The 17247-nt window shown below is 31.5% G+C and overlaps 2 long non-coding RNA genes across 2 annotated transcripts in view; both read right to left on the bottom strand.

The window, feature by feature from the left end:
* Positions 1-1934: 1934 nt before the first annotated feature.
* On the bottom strand, positions 1935-5237 carry LOC127720404 (uncharacterized). Its single transcript, XR_007990723.1, has 3 exons — positions 5046-5237; positions 4237-4274; positions 1935-2045 (listed from the first exon to the last, which is right to left on the bottom strand). It is a non-coding gene; the product is annotated as an uncharacterized LOC127720404 (long non-coding RNA).
* A 1082-nt stretch (positions 5238-6319) lies between these two features.
* Positions 6320-17247, bottom strand: part of LOC127720398 (uncharacterized) — a 35671-nt gene continuing 24743 nt past the window's right edge. The window contains exons 2-6 of the long non-coding RNA XR_007990717.1: positions 14491-14564; positions 10989-11112; positions 9990-10078; positions 8122-8197; positions 6320-6425 (exon numbers count right to left, since the gene is read on the bottom strand). This is a non-coding gene — a long non-coding RNA (uncharacterized LOC127720398). The remainder of the gene's footprint in view (positions 6426-8121; positions 8198-9989; positions 10079-10988; positions 11113-14490; positions 14565-17247) is intronic.

Genomic DNA, 17247 nt, shown 5'->3' with positions numbered 1-17247 from the left:
ATACCAAGCAACTTTGACAACTTGTTTTCTTAACAATTATTTGGTCATTATTGACTTTTTTAGAATACATTTTGTTTACAAAGTTGCTTAATATATTATAGTTCAAGATAGAACAAACAGGTTTTTAAAAGTAAGCGTTTTCTTCTTTAAAGAAAAAAATAATCTTGAACAGAATTGTGACCTTTTGTCATATGACTTTTTGTCTGTAACTTTTTGTCTTTTGAATTTCTGTCGTACATTCTAAATGTATGGTGTCAGTCTAGTTTAGTAAATAACACAGTTAACCTTTTTTTTTGTTTATAAAGCAAACTAATAAATTTAAAAAATGAAGCCCTTGTTTTGTAACACTAAGAATTTAATTTTATAGAACTTCCATAGCAATCCTTGAAAACCTTTTAAAAAAGAAATTGTGTTCCAAAGCTTCATAAAAAATTTAGGTTGATCACTTAAATTTTGTCAAAATTAAAGACATGGCATACAATAAGCACCTTAATAAGGTTTAATTTACCTCAGTAGAGATCATTTTGCAGGTAAAAATAATATTCTATTTTTTCTTTAAACTCGTGTATTGTTTTTCTTGTGAAGTCAAAAGGCCGTGTAGTTTAAATTTTACAGGATGTTGTTTAAAATTTATTACACTCTGACCAGGTGTGGTTTTTTTTTCAATAAGTGGGCCCCAAGCAGGAGGTATTACTTTATAGTTTACCCCTGATCAGAAGAACACTTTTAATCATTTCTTAACTTTATGCCAAATTATATTATGAAGAGATAAATTTCTGATATAAGGTTAACCAATTTCAGTGATTTTGTTGACTGTTATCAGGTAAGTTAAAAAAGATAGTTATATATCTATTGTATGTAACCATGAAACCTAATTTGGTTTTTATTTAAGAATTTCTATAGGTGAAATAACCATGATTAATTTTTGTTAAAAAAAAATACATGGCAAACAAAAAGCACCTTAATAAGGTTTTATTACCCCCAGTACACACGGTACAGGTGTGTTTTTCAGTCTTTTTTTTTACCAAAACTCAGACTTAAAATTTAGATAATTTGACTATCTAGATTTGATAAATGTGATAATTATGTAAGGGTGTAAACATCTGTAAACATATCTTTACTTTATTGTGGCAGTTGTCATATCAGTTGAAAAGATAGTTATATAAACATTTAAAATTAAAAAAAAGTAGAGTTTATTGGTCAGGTATGGTTCAGACTGGTCGAGTATTGTTCAGACCTTTCGTCGAGTATGGTTCAGACTGAAAAAAATAGGTACAGGTCGAGAATGAGTTAAGACTGTTTCAGACTGGTCGAGTAATAATTTAGATTTTTTTCAATGGCAAAGATAAGGGTCAAGTACAAATTAGTACAGTCGAGTATGGTTGAGATTTGGGTCGATTAATATCAAGTACAATTCAGACCAATTCAGATTGGTCAAGAAAAATCAGTACAGTCGAGTTCAGTTATAGGCCATTTCAGACTTTTACTGGTTTGTAGTGATATAATATCTTAAATAATATAAAATCAACTTTGATTCTGTAAATTAAAATAAATCTGAAGAACTAATGCATAAATGTAAAATAATTATTCCAATTGTAATATTATTCGTCTTTGATTTAAATTATAGCATAAAGGAAAGGAAAGGATATTGTGTATTGAGTAAATTTCTTAAAATTCACACCAAATTTGAAGGAACGTTGTATTATTGCTTAAGGATCTCTCTCTCTCTCTCTCTCTCTCTCTCTCTCTCTCTCTCTCGCGTCAATGTTTATCTTCGGGTATATTTGATAATATATATGTGTATTGAAGAGTTTGAATGTTTGGGTTGATTTGTAAGGGAAGTAACATTGTAACTCCTTTTATTTATATTATGCTAATTAATATTGTTGAAGTTTCCCTTATCATTCTTAAATCATAAGATATCTCACCTCTTCATAGATGTATTCAAGAGATCTCTGATTAAAAACCCTTGTCATATTCTGTTTAGAAATTGTCCAATCGCCCTTTTTCAAAAGGAACATCGATAATGCAGTATGATACTCCTCCTTAAATGTAAGTCATTTTGTCATGCCATCAGCAAATATTAAAATATTGAGCATTTACACAGTTAACATTAACAGTTATTAAACTAGAATTTATTATTTGACTATGTTCAATAAATATCAAATTAGGGTTGCATGATACAGATACTATATAAAATACAAGTAGAGCAATCAAATTTATAATTCAGGCAAATACAAACACCATTGATTTCAAAAAGAAACATCGAAATGCAAAACTGCAATTGTTCCTTAAATAAAGTACATATACATTTCTTTAATTGATTACAAGAAGATAAAACAATTGACATATCTTTTATTCTAATTCTAAACGCGCGCCTTTCTTAAAAAATTATAAGCTTGATTTCTTTATTACGTTTGTATTCTTTCAACTAAACAGGTCTGGTTCTATTTCGAGTACAAGCGATTCCCGAAGTTTTTGTTTGTAACCATGCATTGTCTTATTAATGGATTTTTATATAAATATAGAATATTGAACATCAGATAAGCTACTGTTGCCTTAATATGTTCTGTTATTCGTATGAGGTAGATATCTCAGGATTAAAGAAAAAAAGCGAGCATTATTCTTTTGTTCAATTATGAGTTTACGAATGCGAATACAAATTTGTCTTTCTTGCCGTAAACAACAGGAGGATTGAAACTTGAGGAGTAAAAACTGCTTTTCAATCAAGAGTACATGAGTTCGAAAATGCATTATTTAAAGGGGGTCAGTATTACCTTTTTTTAAATTGAAGTCTTATATGTAGACGTCGATTATGTTTCACAGAAAACTAAGCAACACGTACTGATAATTGATAGATTAGAGGTAGTCTGCTCTATGGTCGGGTTGTTGTCTCTTTGACACATTCCCCATTTCCATTCTAAATTTTATTAAGGTTATAGAACAAAAACAAAACAAAGGACAAGGGATATCCATCCATGATACACAATCAGTTTATGCGCACCAAAATCTCAAAAAGCAAAGGAACAGCACTTTTATTGTTGTCCTTAATCTCAGTCAAAGTGAGGCTTTGAACATGGAGCAACACAACTCACTTCACTGCAAGTTTAAGACGGCCCTTAGCAATGGTTATTCCTTGCAAACTGATGATGCCACAACTGTGAATTGAAGAACAAAGCCATAGACTTTTATTAATATAAAAGATATGGCAAATAAATCAAACAGGTACTGTCATCATTGAGCCCGACAATCACACTGAAGCGTGTAAACAAAACAATCATTTATACAACTATTTACTTAGATTGTTAAGGCTATGTGTTTGATCCGTAGTGCTCTATCTTTAGTTGCCTGTTTTTTTTTGTTTTTTTTACAGTTTTTTGTCCATTCATGTTTTAATACACATAAATATTCGAATCTGATCATTTATATTTTGTTATGGTACTATTTATCTTTATTCTATGTATTATCAACATCAGATTTGTTAATTACTTTTGTAATTTTGCATTGTATGTTTATTTATGTTGTATACTAAGTTATGGTGATTGATTAATGGTTATTGCTTAAGTTTTAATACAGTGGTTCACAAGGTTTAACGACAAAAATATTAAAAGAAATAATTGACAAGTAATCGAGTAAAGAAATTAACCGCATTAGGTCAGGGGTTCTGTTCATACTGCTAAACAACTTATTTTAAGATAAATGGTTCTTTAAGTTTTATTTTAGTAAATTGAACTGCCGATGACATCTAAATAGTTGTCGTGGATATGAATGGAACCTCACTCGGAAAAATGTTATTTTGAAATACATATTCAATTGAGATACTCAATGGTTAACATTTATTTAATTGCCAAAAAACGTTTTTGAAAACATTGTCAAAGTTTGTATAACAATTAGACCAATATGGGACTTACATTCAGCTTCAACATATGACCCATTGGTTTTTTTTAACATTATTCATTTTGAAGATTTATTAAAATGAAATCTATATAACTTCTCTTTTCTTTAGAAGTCAACTTCGTACTACTTTTACGGGATACCTTATATATAATATAATAATGTGAAAAGGGTAAAAAGATGAATTCATAATACTACATTAAATGCAACTTCAAACATCACATATTTCATAATTTTGTAAATATGTTATGCTGTCACTGAAGGTAGACATGTATCTAAGTGAAATTTTGAAAAATTACAAAAAAAAAAAAAAAACATTTATCTTTAATGTATGCAACTTACGTAATGCTCTTTAGTCGATTTGACTTCTTTCAAACACACTATAAATATCACATATAGACACTTAAATATCATTACACACTCAAAGATGAAATCAAATAATACACGACGTACTAATCTACATGTAGTAGTACTTGTCATTAATGAAAGTTCGTACAAATTCAACAAGAACTAATGAATTAAGCCTTAACATGTTTAACTTCCAGATTAAAACATCAAGCGGAAACATCCAACAGATTTACATTTCAAAGTCAACAGATTCTAGAATGACCTTTTTTTTGTCTGATTTTTTTTAAATTCGAATCGCGGCCTTAATTTCTTGAACTAATAACTGTTTTTATTATTGTACTTAACAGTCTGAATACTATCCAGATATAGTATTTACCACCTTTTTTTTGAGTGTTAACAGTGTCTGAGTTTATCTTCATGTTTGCATTCATATCAATTGTTTAACATTCAACATCAAAATTTCCCATACTCAATTGAAAGATTGACGACTTTTTCTGATAAAACTGTGCTTTTTTTTTTACAAAAACCATCAATCTAAGATGCACAGTGCTTGTTTAATATCCCACACACATCATATTTTGTAAACAACCTGGTCCTTCACCTTTAAATATTAAAATGGCCGTCTTATCTGTACAGAAGTATGGCCACGAAGTGCCAATATTGGCCCTGTGAGGTGACAAAAAAAAGAGAATTAAGGTGGATCCTTTATAGCTAAAATATATTTCTGTGAAAAGGAATTTAATTTTGTTTAAATTAACACTTTAGATATGTTGCACTGTCTCTTAATTATTATTTAAACCTACCCCCGACTATCAAATGGCAGATGAGACTAACAAGGTCACCTCGAAACTCGCTAGGATCGCAAATGTTATCTAACATTTCATCTGGTTGTGTCTTTTTATGTACTTGCCATGGCTTTGTTATGTCTGCTGTATATTCTACGCCTCCCTCATCATTATCATCTGTAGACCATACAATACTTACATCCTTGGTGTTTTTCTAGTGGATAAAAGAAATGTTTATTTTATAAATATCATGCAGTAGGCTATCTGTAAGAGAGTTAGCACAACAATCTTTATTCTGTTAAATACAATCGCTTAAGAAATTTGAAATCGTTTTTTTGAAGTTTTTTTTTCTCTTTTTACATTTGAACACATGAAAGGTATAACATTGGTTTATCAGTTTTATGTTTTGGCATAACCATGTCAAAAATGGAGATCAATTTAATGTTAATTTTTGTTGACTTCGTACTTGATTTTGCCTTTCAATTTTCTTGATTCAAGCGTCCCTGATGACTCCTTCGGAGACGAAAACGCGTCTAGCGTACACAATCATAAGCCTGGTATCTTTGTTATAATTGTAATATAACTGAGCATGGATGTGCAAGGCTAGTTATTCATGCATAATTGGAAATGTTTAGTATCTGTCGACACACCTGGTCTCGCTCATTGTAGAGAAATTTCTTAAGAGTAAAACGTTGAATGAACAATAGAACAAAATACCCATTTCTCGAAACAAACGTGTTCACAAAACATTTACGTCAATTGGGTATTCGTGTCCAAAAGTATCACAAATCCCCAAAAAATATGTTCATGCATTAGTCTTCAATAAACCATTAATTATATTTGTGAATTTTGACTTGCATTTTTGGACTTGAGCTTTAAACTTCTTGCAATAAGTTAGAAATGCATTAGCTACCAAATTAGCCTTGTTTTGAAATATTGTCATTATTACGTAGATTGTGCGCAACAATTGTATCCGAATGGATATACTACTGTCAGATGTCGATTAAGCAGATGTTTTGGTGCCAAATATCTTCTTGGTAAGGGTGTTCCTAATATTTATGTTTTTCCAAAATTTATGTGAACATTGTCATTTTAAGTCAGATAAGTCAATTTTCGACATGTCTATGACAGCATAGTGACATCACAAGTAATCTTTCTACGCTAAAATGTCCAGATTTTTTTACCCTGTTCATTTATCAATAAAATTAACATACTTTTGGAAGGCTTGAGTCTTTTTACTTTTTTTTGCAATTGCAAGTGCCAAATATAAGCTCTTTGTTGGTAAGAAACAATTTACCTTTATGCATATGAGAGGAATGATTCTTTTATACTGTTTTGTTTTCATCTCACTATTGCGTAAATATATGATGACCGGCAATAATTCCTTTCCTATGGCCACTATGTACCAACACAAAAACAAAATATTACTTGAAATACAGCAAGAATAGAGCGACATTCATTTTTATCGGCGTACAGCTGAGCTACTGGGCTTGGAATAGTCTATTGAGGTACAACCCAACAGCTGAAGTAATCAATCCAGTAGTAGTTATATATTACTTCATTTGAACAAACTTATTCTTAAAGGTTACCAATTCAACACGGTAATTAAATATTTGAATATTAGTCTTATTGGTATATATATATTTATTTTGTTAACAATAAATCAAAACCATATTATTTATTATTATTATACACATATGCACATTCATAGTTCTACAATTTGATGATACCTATATTTTGGCATTGCACGAGGTTATGTTTATCTCTGACTGTTTATGACGTCTTAATACTAAATCCATTGAATGTTAGATGTTTACTGATTGACATTGTAGTCTTAGATACATGATATCTTTTATCAATTATCATTGGTTTTGAACTAGCTGTCAGTAACGACGAGTACTCCAGGTCTGTTCTGTCTGTCTTTTTTGTTGGGAGGGATGTAAAAAATCCCGCACACGTCAACCTAATGACTTCAACCCTTTTAAACTGTATTTTAGTGGTTGTCGGTGGTTCATGTCTGTCATATTTGTTTGTAGTAAATTGTTTTCTTATAAATTATGCTGTAAATTTTTTCAATTGAATTCATTCATATGGTATAGGTTTTTCTCATTTTCGAAGGCCGTACTGTTGCATATAATTGCTTACATCCAATTTAAGTGAACTTTGGTGGAGAGTTGTCTGATAAGCAATCAAACCACACCTTTTTCTGTTTCTATCATACAACGATATATTTTTACTGCTAAATGCACCAGATATGCATTCCTTGTTTTTCACTAATATTTTAGGCCAACATATTGGTAAATCAATCATTAAATACAAAAGTTGAAAAGTCAATTTAACTGAACAGACCAAAAGTAAAGCAAAGATCAGTTTAAGAAATCAGTTTATACATGACTGGGCGCTGGCTGCGCTTTTTGTGTTTTTTTATGTTTTAAGAGAGGCAGACGATACAAAGGGGAAAATCAATAATTCTAAGATGAAAAAAAAAAATACTAGAATTAAACAAAAAAAAAAATAAATATCGAAAACCCTACTTAGAAAATATCGGACACAGTACCACAAAACCAACTATCATCAGAAGCTGACATGAGGTGCTCTATTAATGGCACCGTCACACGCCATTGTATTGATTCGATGAGGTCATCATCTTGGGATAAAATTTAAGAACGGTAAATGAGAACGAAAATCAGATTATGTGTGTGGTCAACTATGACACATGTATTGTATAACATGAATCGAAACAGTTTCCCTAAAAATGTCGAAAGGCTAACATCAGTGTTATCAGTAGGTAACATTTTGTTCAAAAGCTTCTATCTCAATAGAAACCTTCTATCGAAGAATTGATATAAAAACACAAGCTCTTTGATAACATTAATTCGGAGATGTATATTATATAATCAGGCACTGCCTGGGTTTGACATATTTTAAATGAGACACAAATCATTGGAAATCATTAATTCTTTTTTCCTTAAAGTTGCGTTTTTAAGTATATAAATGTTTCCTTTATATAGAATATTTTGTAAATGTATTTTTCTTATAATCTCTAATAAAGAGTTTCTTTGCAAATAAAGTAGTTACTCTTTAGTTTACGTACATGCTGCTATTGCCTTGAAGTTATATATGTCATCCTCAATGTTTTTGTCTTCCAAATCAAATCTATTGAATCCTTCCTGGAAAAAAAAATATATAATATTGCTACATATAGGTGTTATCACTTATACAACCATTGTTTTTCCCCTATAAGCCTTTATTAAATTTGCACTTTTCAAAAAATTGTGAAGAATTTATCTTTTTAATGAAAGAAATCCTTTGCATGAGTAAAGTTTTACCCTGTCTAGTACTACGGACAACATTTCACATAACATTTCATTACATATAAGATAAAAACCATCACTGGATGTTAACCAATCAAATTTACACCCCTTTCTTTCCTTTTTGCAAGCTTTAGTAACCATGTAACCTCAAGTTTAAAAAATATTTTATAGAAACACCAAATAAAAAAAAATGGTGCTGTGAAACACCCAATATATCAGTTTATGACTCACAAATTGTTTACTGCAATGAAATGTAGGATTAATTTCCTACAACTGTCAAATTCAAGGGAATATTTTTATTCGACCCTTTTTCGTATGCAACCGGATGTGATGTACTATGCTTTGGTGGTATTACACCTAAAGAAGACTTTTTTGATGAAAAAAAAATGAATGTGATTTTTTTTCTTTGTAATACTGGTTGTCAAGTTATGCATAATCAGTTCAATAGTTTAAGAAAAATCTAGTATAATGTAAGACGACATCTACAGCGATTCGACCAAAATTTTTTTTTGGCAAAATCAAAACCAAGCCGCATCATGATAGAATATAGTGTGGACCTATCAATTATCAAATGTTTATCTCATCTGCTTACAATCAGTTGAATATGATACAAAAGATGACTCTAAGATGACAAATACCACTAATGCACCTCTTTGTCTTTAATATAAGGTCCCCTTTTGGACCATTTATACCTCTCATTTCCTCAAAATTTCAACTTGTGTAGGCCAATAAATCAAAGTTTTGGGGTAACTTTCACTCATCTATGCACGAACTCTGATAATAAATGAATAATCTAAGTATTCAAGCTGAATGAACTATCCTGAAAAAAGTTTACTGACTTAATGAAGGTTTCAATAAATACTTAGTACGTAAAACTTAAATTTACGTCGCACTCCAGAGAGGGACATTATAGTGAATATTTTTCTGTTTCTGCTTCAAAAACAATTTCATTTACTTATAACTGTATATTTAATAAAGTATTACTAAGGAAAATGTTTTCTATTATAAATAAATAAAAAAAAAAACAACTAGGAGAAAAAGTAAAAAGAAACACCATAAAACACTGAGTATGGCTTCCTCTGTCTACTAATATTCACGGTAGAGTCCTATTTCAAGGCAATTTTCTAATAAACATGATAAAATGTGCTTTGGAGACTCAATCCACTCAAAATATTTCATTTTTGCAATATTTCAATAAATAGCATGAAATTTTAACAAATGAGAGTACATAAAAGGTCAAAGGTGCATATGCAGCTTCCCATACCATTGTTTTCCCCTATTAGTCTAGAGGGTCAAATTCTCTGCACGTTAAACATCTACTCCGATAAATCTCGAAGGGTTCCGTTTCCGGAATGTTACAATGTATAAAATACAAGGGTATACCACTATCAATATCACCTTATTCTCCAGTGACAGTAAAAACTGTCCGCAAAGCATCCAATTCGTTTACGTCTTGCATATGCATTTAATTATAACCACCGGACTTTGCGAATATTGAATCAATCAGTTTGCAAAATGTTTTACCTTTCTAAATTATTTCAACACTGCTATTTTGTAAGTTTGGCAATCTTGCGTTACAGAATAAAAATCTTCTGGTTAATATTAAGTCTTTAAAAAAATAGTATAGACACATGTAAACGAAACGTACCTTAATCTGAGGTGTGTTGGTATGATTTGCAACTACACTGTGCAACAAAACGGTTTGTCCTATGATATGACAAGGAATCTTTGTCTTTTCTGTAAAATCATTACACAAAGAATTATTTGCTTTGAAAACACTCTGAATATAAGATACATTGTGCATGAGCATTTGTAGGAAAAAAGAAAGTACATACGTTTCTGTGTTAAGTCTAATCGTGTTCAATTAGGAGTAATAACTTTGTAAACATACAATATAAAGTGTTTACAGTATTAAACGAATGGCCATAATAGAATAAATTCTAACCGTCTTAGACAATTATCAAATTGAAAATATATACACATTACCATATGCTTGAATTTCTAAATGAATCACAACACGAGATGTCAACAAGATATCGTTCTATACAATCAAGCAGTAGTACATACAGTTTGAGTGCATTGGCAGTGTTAAATTTAATACCCCTTAAATAGTGTCACAATAAAAGTAATAGTTTTGGTCAACATTTTAAGATATATTTATTCAATTTATAATCGAAAAATATAGACATATTGAGTCACTTAACGTCTAAGAAATTCAGTACTGAAACCTACAATCTGAACACTCTCAAAAACATAGCAATACTAACTTTGCCACTAACTGTGCATTTTTGAAATTGGCTTGAAAGTGAATATCAATAGGATTACAACTGTGACTTTAAATTCGTCGGATTTACTGAGTACATCCGTAAGTCACCGATCAGTCAACAACAACAGGTCGATGACCAATCATTAATCAGTAAGATTAAATAAGAATAAGCCATAATCTAAAATAAAATAAACAATTGGCACTCATACCACATCTTCTTATATCTAAGTTAGGTATTATCTTAGTCAAGTTTCCAACATTGCTTTTGTGTGACGTCATTTAAAAAATGATAATCCATTATCCTATTAATTTCTTTAAAATGTATTAATTAAAACTATGTTAAATTGTCTGCTACATTTGAAAACTCCTGCATACACTGACTTGCAAATTCAGTTATCTGTTCAATAAGTGATATTTTGCTAACATCCACTGCGTCCTCATTTCGACCTTCGAATACTAGATACAAAGGTGGTATTAACGTCAGTTCCTTTTTTCGTGCTCTCTCCTATAAATAAAAACTTACATCTGTTAATGCAAATCGAAAAGATAAAATTTATATAAATAGCCAACGATTTGAATATTAATATTATACTATGAACACACGTTTATCATTTGTGCTCTGGAACAGGTTCAAGCTATCATTGGTGTATACGCTCCTATGTTGTAATTGATCAAACTGCATATAACATCGATTTATGCAATAAGGATAAACATGTCACTTTCTTATACTGCTGAAATGCCATATTGATCATTCTTTCAAAGGTTAATGATTAGCTATTTTGCACCACAAATTTACGGTTGATTCATATTCCATTTATCTGACAGCTTATGCTTATCTTAAATACTTTTTCTGGAAATTTCGTTTTAGTCTCGAAATCGTGATTCCCACTCTTTGGTATGATTTGAAAGAAAGTTTTAATGTTGTAATTATTTAATTTAAAAATAAATAGGCTGTTTTCAATAAATGAAATGAAATGTATAAAAAAAGGACAAACACTTAAAATTTATTTTAGGAGGTGTTGAAATAAAATGTGAAAATGAAGTTAAACTTTTAGCAGCTACATTAGAGTTTAAACTAAATTTTAATAACAATGTCTCTATAGTATGTCAAAAAGCTTCTAAGCAGATTAAAGTTAAAATGAGAATTGGTAAACACCTAACAAACCTTGAAAATATAACAATTTAGTTTTCTTCATTATCTCCAACTTCGACTACTGCGCCCTAATTTGAAACTTTGGTGGGGAGGTAAATACTAAAAAGATTGCGAAAATTCAAAAAGAACTCTCAGATGTATTCATAAAGACGTTTCAGCAAATCAAAATTACCATCTTTAAAAATTAGAAGAATGAGATTATTGGCTATTGTTTTTTTCTAAATTAGCAAAAAAGAGTGTCATGTTTATCTTTATGGTTTTGTTAACGTTAAGGAAATGTCTTAATATATTAAATACAAGGATACTGCAGACCTACCACCTGTGAAAACAGCTGCATTGTACCTACAATCCTTAAGGTATGTTGGGCTAAACTTTGAAATAAGCTACCAGATGAGCTGCGTAAGCAAATATCTTTTAATCAATTAAAGATCTTATTAAATTCTTGTTCTGCTTATGCCAATGTTTCGCCTGCAAAACAAAATCATCTTAGATACCAGAATTAAAATGTTGTAGGCCAGATGCGAGTGTATTCCACAATAGACTCATCAGTAAAACCAGTTAATTCTGTGAGCTTTTTTTAATTGTATGCTTTGTTTTTTCAGCATGGCAAATGTTTTTGTTAACTTAAAAGAGGGACGAAAGATACCAGAGGGACATTCAAATTCATATGTCGAAAGAAAACAGACAACGCCATGGCTAAAAAAGAAAAAAAGACTAAGAGACAAACAATAGTACACAAAACACAACATAGAAAACTAAAGACTGAGCAACACGAACCCCACCAAAAACTTGGGGTGATATCAGGCTCTCCGGAAGTGTAAGCAGATCCTACTCCACATGTGGCACCCGTCGTGTTGCTCATGCTATTAAATGTTTTAACCCGGTAATAAATCTAATTCGCTAGGTCACATTCGGGAAAAGGTACGGGATTGTAGTCACGACATTAGGAACATATCCGTTATCATCTGTGAAACGGATATTCCCTAACGGTCAACCAACTCGTGGTGGCGTCCGTAAAACTTACGAAGGGATGACTTCAACTTGGTTTAATAGCTTCCTTGTGAGCAGAAACCCTCTATCAAGGAAATCATCATACGAAATACAAGTCCGGGAATATCGTATCAACTGGGAGATATGTACTACGTATGCAGGCGCTGCAGGAATTTTGCTACGTAGAAATGGAAAGTTCACAACTGGGAAGCTGAAATCATCTTTTTTGTCGTAAAGTTTTGTTTTCAACTGACCTTCAATGTCAATTTCTAGATGTAAGTTAAGATATGAGGCAAACTGAACTATATCTCTTGTATCCTTTATCTCAAGTTCGATGGGATAGATTCGTTCAACATAGTCACCAAATTTTGATTTATTTCGTGTTTCCATCTTTTGCTAAAACTAGTTACTTTACTTATCTCTATGTGCTTTTCTCTGTTGCAAACCCTTTTACATTTTCTTTTGTGTTTGTACCACATACGTGCATGCTCCAGAATGTGTGTGTTTAAGCTGCTTAATAGAACGTTCGTGTTTTAAGTATGCATACTATGAACTCTTGCTTGGTTTATAGAATTGTATGAGTCCATGACTCATTTGACTTGAAATTAACCCAAAATGTTTTGTTTGTTATGCTTACCGTTCGTCGGTTTTAAAAGGTCTTCAGAGCTTATGTTTGTAATTTTATTGAATATACCGACCTTTAAATATAGCTTTATGTATGATGATTTTTTATGATATCTTTTTTTTGTATGTATTTGTTATATAAGAAGATGTGGTATGAGTGCCAATGAGACAACTCTCCATCCAAGTCAAAATTTATAAAAGTAAACCATTATATGCCAAAGTACGGTCTTTAACACGGAGCCTTGGCTCACAACAAACAGCAAGCTATAAAGGGGCCCCAAAAATTACTAGTGTAAAACCATTCAAACGGGAAAACCAACGGTCTAATCTATATAAAAAAAGAGAAACGAGAAACACATATGAACCACATCAACAAACGACAATTACTGAACATCAGATTCCTGACTTAGGACAGGTGCAAACATTTGCAGCGGGTTTAAACGTTTTTATGGTACAAAACCTTCACCCTTATCTGAAACAATAGTGTAACATCACAACATAGAAATACACACTATAAAATATAAATTGAAATGGCTTAACTCAATCAAAAGACATATTAACACCAGTGAACATACACTGAACATTTAAATTTGATCTATGATACAAAGTAAATACAAAATAAATAAACTAAGGGAAGAATAATAAAAGTAACATGTAATACCGCTGTGAAATGTTAAACAATTGGTTGTTTATGGCATTTGAGCCAGTTAAAATATTGTATTCATCAGTACTCGACCATTTTAATTTTTACTATAATGACCTCGCTTTTTAAAGGCAGATGTCAAACGTTACATGTTACCATTTATTTAAGCCATGAAGATACATTAAAAATGTAATAACAATGTATACTTCGTCGGATGTCAAAGCTCAATGTACTAGTATGTGAAATAAATTGTTTTTCTTAAAAAAAAAACAATTCACGTAAAAATTTGTTATTCATAAATACACACATTCATATAATTCTTATAGATGCTATTCTCCTTTTTTATCTATTGTAAATTAACTTGTTTCATAATTTATAGAATAATTTTTTCATTGAAACATTTATGTAGTTCATCCTTCAAGGTTACCATGTTATATTTGAGTGATTGAAACAAATAATAGTTTACAAAATACCTCAGCCTCCAAATTGTTTGAAGAAGTCGCTCCCGGCAGTAGTTTACTGGATTCAGCCATACTATGATCTGATACTAAAAAGGAAAAACAGATAATGAATGAAATTCATGTCCAGATATTTAAAAGATTTGTTAACAAAAGCTACAACCTTATTTTGATAGCTGTGAACTATAATATTTTTAAAGCTTGCACTTTCAATCTTGATTAACAAAGTCTTAAGCAAGGAATACCATGGACATTGTTTCAGTTTGGAATAACTACCTGACATACTTCATTGTACTTTTTTAGAACCTGTAAGATACAAAATATTGTATGGCAAATGGAGATCCATTAACATACTCTTGGGGACTCTTCTTTTATATCATTCAATTAAGATTGGCAGGTACAAAAATATATGATGTTTGGGGATCTCAGCAAGTTGCAAAATAATATTTTCCTTCTCAAATGAAAGTAAAATGACTTTTCGGACACATAATATGTCATTTACTGCATCTTGCCATGCCAAAAAAGAAAATATATGGTTTGTTGAAGAGAATCTTAACAAGTTTAAATATATTTAAACATTCCTTTCAAATAGCAGGAATCGGGGACGACCCCAAAGTCCTAGCATATATTTCATTTCATTTGTGTTGTCATATTGAAAATTTTACTATTATATTTTTTGTACTTTTGAATATAAAAATCGAGGACAGACTTGAAGCCCATTAAACACAAGCAAATTTTTCAAATGTAAGTAAATTATTATGTCAAATGTCATGAAGACATCGCAATAAAATGTATGAAAAGATACAAGTGTATGATGGAAAAAATTTCGCAAAAACATAATGTGCAAACGAAGGACCTATAAAACATTTTGATAATTGTTTCACATATATTTTCTCGAAATATTTTCAAAACGTTTTAAAAACATCATGAACCTTAGATAATGTCATAAAATGTGTTCTGGATAGTTTTCTTCAAAGTGCCTGCAAATTGTTTTTAGAAGATGATTTTAGTCGATTTTTATAACATAACAAACAAAATGTTATATACTTTAAATTATGTTTTCAGCTTTTTAATATTACACATCATAAGTTGATTAGATACACTGTTATTCATTCAGTATACAACCAATGGTACATCAGTTGTTCTGCTAAGTTTATGACGATTCACAACTCCAGTATCCGAAAACAGAAAGTACATACAAATCTTGAGACATCCAGAACTGCACACACAATCATCATGTTCAAGCCGCTACCCAAATATGAAGTCATTGGGGTCACCAGTATTACAGGTAGAAGTCATTAAAAATGTGTGTTCATTCAACATACTTAAATATCAGTAAACAGGAAATATGTATATGACAGATACGAAAAATTCTCACACATCACAGTTCATTGCTATCAATCAGGTCATGGTAAAACTTCCGAAGAAGGGCAATTTAAGCATTTGTGACCACTATAGAGGAATAATGCTACTATCAGTTCCAGGGAGTTTTAAATAGAGTTATGTTAAATCGACTCAAAAATGCAATATATGAAAAGCTTTGTGACAACCAAGTTGGATTTACACAAAACTGATCATGTGCAGACCAAATAGCAACTTTACGCATCATCCTCGAAAATTCACAAGAGTTCAATTCATCACTCTATTCAGTTTTTGCCGACTTTGCCAAAGCCTTTGACAGCTTAGATAGATATGTGTTGTGGCAGTTGATGAGACACTATGGCATTCCTAAAAAAATTATTACCATCATCAGAAACACCTATAAAGGAATTCTGAGCAAGATCATCCATGAAGGTCAATTAACAGAGGTCTTTGATATAACAACTGGGGTAAGACACGGCTGTATCCTTTCACCTATGTCATTCCTTCTGGCGGTCGACTGGATCATGAAGCAAGCCCAGACGACAGAAGAAACGGTCTCCAATGGACCATGTTCACACAGCTGGATGACCTAGACTTTGCCGCTGGCATTGCCTTGCAGTCCAACTACCACCAACAAATGCAGGACAAACTAGATGTGCTTTGCTCATTGTTGAAGGCCGTATGGTGACCTATAGCTGTTAATTTCTGTGTCATTTAGTCTCTTGAGGAGAGTTGTCTCATTGGCAATCATACCACATCTTCTTTTTTATAGCACAGGTTGAAAAGAAAGCTGCAGAAACAGGCCTTTCTCTCAATCACGAAAAGACCAAGGTTTTAAAGTCAAACACAAGGTCCCTAGCAAGATGGTTAACATCCAAGCTTTAGAAGAAGTGGATTCCTTTACATACCTTGGAAGCGTAGTGGACAATCTTGGCGGCTCAGCTAAAGATATAAAAATCAGAAATGGCTAGGCTAGAACTGCATTTACTATGATGGGATCAACTTGGAAAGCATGAAACATCACTCTAAAGAACAAAATATGCTTGTTCAATTCAAATGTAAAAACCATACTCTTATATGGAGCTGAGACTTAGAAAACAAAAAAAAACCTGCTTCAAAAACTTCAGGTCTTTATCAACAACTGGTCTCAGGCGAATCCTTAACATCAGGTGGCCTGAGAAAATATCAAACCAAGATCTGTAGGAAAAGACCAACCAATCCCCAGTTGATGAAGAGTTAAAAGAGAGAAAGTGGCGATGGATAGGGCACACACTGAGGAAGCCAAAGAACAGCATTACAAGGCAAACCTTACAGTAGAACCCACAAGGAAAGCGTGACAGGGGCAGACCAAGATACACCTGGAGAAGAAACGTTGCAGCTGAGATGGAGAAAGAAGGATACAAGTGGCAT

The sequence above is a fragment of the Mytilus californianus genome, unplaced genomic scaffold (genome assembly GCF_021869535.1).
Source record: "Mytilus californianus isolate M0D057914Y unplaced genomic scaffold, xbMytCali1.0.p SCAF_11, whole genome shotgun sequence".
NCBI classification, from domain to species: Eukaryota; Metazoa; Mollusca; class Bivalvia; order Mytilida; family Mytilidae; genus Mytilus; species Mytilus californianus.
The sequence above is the reverse complement of the archived record's forward strand: the minus strand, read 5'-3'. Positions and strand labels throughout refer to the sequence as shown.